This window comes from Lytechinus pictus, chromosome 9, assembly GCF_037042905.1.
Source record: "Lytechinus pictus isolate F3 Inbred chromosome 9, Lp3.0, whole genome shotgun sequence".
NCBI lineage: Eukaryota > Metazoa > Echinodermata > Echinoidea > Temnopleuroida > Toxopneustidae > Lytechinus > Lytechinus pictus.
Genome location: NC_087253.1, coordinates 13993703 through 13997401, shown reverse-complemented (window position 1 = coordinate 13997401; position 3699 = coordinate 13993703).

Below are 3699 nucleotides of genomic sequence, written 5' to 3'. Positions count from 1 at the left end.
TGGAAACATCGACGGGGGCAAAATCATCCCCTCCCAGCTAGTCATCAGGTATTAGAGGTCAAGGTGATTTCCATTTTGTATATCATCAAGAAGATAATAATATGTCATAATAATAGTATTATAATGCCCAAAGAGCAGCTCCTTGGAAGCCTTTTCTATCACCTTCCATTCAATATTTCCTCTTCTTAAAGGTCAAGTCCACCCCAGAAAATGTTAATTTGAATAAATAGAGAAAAATCAAACTAGCATAACGCTGCAAATGAAATCGGATGTAAAATAAGAAAGTTATGACGTTTTAAAGTTTCGCTTATTTTTCACAAAACAGTGTTATGCACAATTCAGTGACATGCCAATGAGATGATGTTCATCAGTCACTGTTTCTTTTGGGGTTTTTTATTGTTTGAATTATACATTATTTCATTTTGTACAGATTTGACAATAAGGGGCAACTTGACTGAACCATATAGTGTTACAGGCGCGTAGCCAGGGGGGGGGCGGTGGGGGCGGTCGCCCCCCCCCCAAAAAAAAAAACGTCCCCAAAAAGAAAAAAAGAAGGGAAAAAAGAGAGGAGAAAAGGAAAAGGGAAGGGAGGAAAGGGAAAAAGGGTAGCTTTGTGTTTTTTTTTGTTTTTTTTTCTCAAAAGAGAATTAAACTCCTTCACTCTTGCTCTAAAATATGAATTTTGCTTCCGCGCTGCGCGCGGTTAAATGACAATATTGAAGTTCTCCTTTGTTTCCCCCACCCTTTCTCTAACCCTGTTTTTCCACCTCAGCTATATGTGTTTCTTGCCAGTTAAAGTTCTAATGTATACATTAGGGCATGGAATTAGAGTAAAGTTATATCGAAGTATATGAAGTTATCTTTTTTTGATTGATCGCGCAACTTCTGGCCGGGTCGGTTCCGGGCGGGTAAAATCTTTATACCAATTTCTGCCGTCACCTCCATAAAGTCAACTTCTCCCGCTTTTCAGCTCATTACTAAACAACCATAATTTTGGGGCAAACAGTTTCCTGATTTAAAAAGAGGAAGGTATAAAATTCGTGTCGTATATACTAAATAAAAAAGTACAATATTTTTTATCAAATTCTATTAAACTTCATGTCATTTCCCTGCACATTCATCTCCTGTCATGTTTTGCGCCCTCAGTTTGAAATTTTGAATGACACCTAAGTTTCTTTATAATTCAAAATGAAGCGCTGCAGGATTAGTCAAAGAAATTAGGCATCCTTTTTTATATAATTTCAATAAATCGCAGAAGTTTCAACTTTTTGAGCATTATTTTCTTTGTATAATGAAGTTCAATAATCTTAGAAAATCAATTGAATTAGAGCCGATGGGGTATTAGAGAAAGGCCTATCTGCATTTCATGAAACGTCCGCCCTTTAAAATTTCAGAGTTTCATTGCTCTGCGCGGGGAGGAATATCTTCCTCCTGGTATAAACATTTCTTCTCCTCTGTTTTGCGAGTTAAAGATATGCACTGTCGCTAAATTGTTTGTAATCAAATCTGATCTTTCCAAGGGAAGTAATCAATATATCTTTGAGAATACCCGTTTCTCGGGACCCTTTTCATGGCCAAAAAATTGATAAAACGCTTTAGCTTCCGCGCTTTGCGCGGGGTTATTAGTATTTTAATTTCCTCCATTGCCTTTTTTGTGCGTTCACAATCACTTTTGAAAGCAAGGTTCATGAAAACGAGGTTCAAAAGCACAATATAGTCAACTGAATTGGAGCTGATATAGGTACTAGAGACAAGAGAGACGGCTCCTTTTCATTTTAATTTATGAAACACCAAAAGCTTCGCGCTTCGCGCGGGAGGGGGAAAATCCCCCTCCCTGCACCCACCCCCTAGGGAGCGCGCTTCGCGCGCTCTGTAAGTGTTGGCACGCTTCGCGTGCATTTACCGCCCCCTCCAAAATGAAATCCTGGCTACGCGGTTGTAGTGTTATAAGCTAATTCCACATGTTCAGGGAGGAATCAATCGTTGTAGTTTTGACAATGAGGAGAATATTCGAATATTTCATATGTTATATAATAAAATACAAAATGACGTCATCAGTCTACTCATTTGCATACCGACCAGGATGTGCATATAACTGTTATGTGAAATTAAGCGGAACTTTAAAATGTCATAACTTCCTCATTTGACATCCGATTTTGAAATGAAATTTTCAGTGTTATGCTTGTTGAATTTTTCTCTTTTCATTCAAATCAACTTTTTGTTGGGGTGGAATTGTCCTTTAATTTATCATTACAGTTTATTTCCTGAATTACCTTACAAGGAATATTTATATTTCGCAGCAGAAATTGAGGATAATTGCATTAATACACATCCTGAGTCAAAATTATTCCAGTAATCTGACTACTAAATATCCTGGTATTTGTAGAACAATACCAGCGCCTTCAGTTACTTATTGCATGCGGTTTGTGGTCCCACCCCCCCCACCCCCCCCCCCCAAAAAAAAAAAAGTCGGGCGTGATAGATTAAAAGTTTTTAATGTTTCCGGAAAGTGGATCAAGAGCTAACACCTTGATTATCATTTCCATAGAAAGTCAAACCCACCTGTAAATGTCAAACAGCACGAATCAGCGTACGTGGGGAGCTTTTCATGGAGACTTAATGTATGATATTCACTGACAAATTACTCCGAGCAAATCGAATGTCAGGATTTCAGAAGCTAACAAATAGAAAGTGAAAAACTGGAAGTCATGACATTATTATTTTGTTTCATGATTGCTCCTCGATTCTTTTCCCTTTTCATTTAATCCCCTTGGTCTCTCCGGGACGTGTTCCCTCCTTTTTACAATAAGCCCGCTCCAAGGCCCCCGTTTTTTGTCTCGCCCGCGGCACACCCCTACCACTTTTTTGGTCGAGTACCCCCCCCCCCCCGGGGACGTGTTATGCCTCTTTCCTGCTCACATGAGAGAGGGAGAGGCTAGTTTAAATCCCACATTAGCACTCCGTGAGTGCCTGAACTCGCCAGTGCAAAGGGTACCCATTTAAAGGGCGTACGGGTCTGTCATCTTCTTCCTTTTCCTTCCCGTATCCTAAAACCTGCTTTTCTTTTCGTATTCTCCCTCTTCTTCTTCCTCCTCATTGCACTTGCTTTTTCTCCTCCCTTTTTTTTCTTCCGCGCTCTCATCCCCTCCTCCCTTCTCACTCTCTTCTTCCTCTTCCAATTGTTCTACCTTTCCTCTTCCTCCTCCCCATCATTCCCCCTCTCCTTTCAATTCTCTCTGACATCTGGTTACATTTTTCCAAAACAATAACTGATCCCGGGACGCTAGTTCAAGCAAAACTAGCTCCTATGAAAATCCACCCTTCCAAGCCATTTGCTTCAAGACTCATTACAAAGCTGCAAACCTTAATTGTGAAAAAATCCTATTCTTTATTTATATTTATCAAATTTTCAAGCCTTAACTCCTTTTTTCTTTAAAATTTTGAAAAACATACCACAAATCATCATTCTCGCAAGTTTCAGAAATTGTTTTTCCGCGAGGAAAAATCCTATGTAGTGTCACTTTCCCCTTTAATAAAAATTCTACTATGGTAGCTCATTGAATCATTCTGAAACAAAACACTTGCCACTCTACCTTAACACCATGTCTTCAGAAAAATTAAGGCAATATTAGTTTTTACTTGAAGTAGCTCTGAACAGGTCATCACAATAAATAACTGCACAAATGGGAGAAAATGATG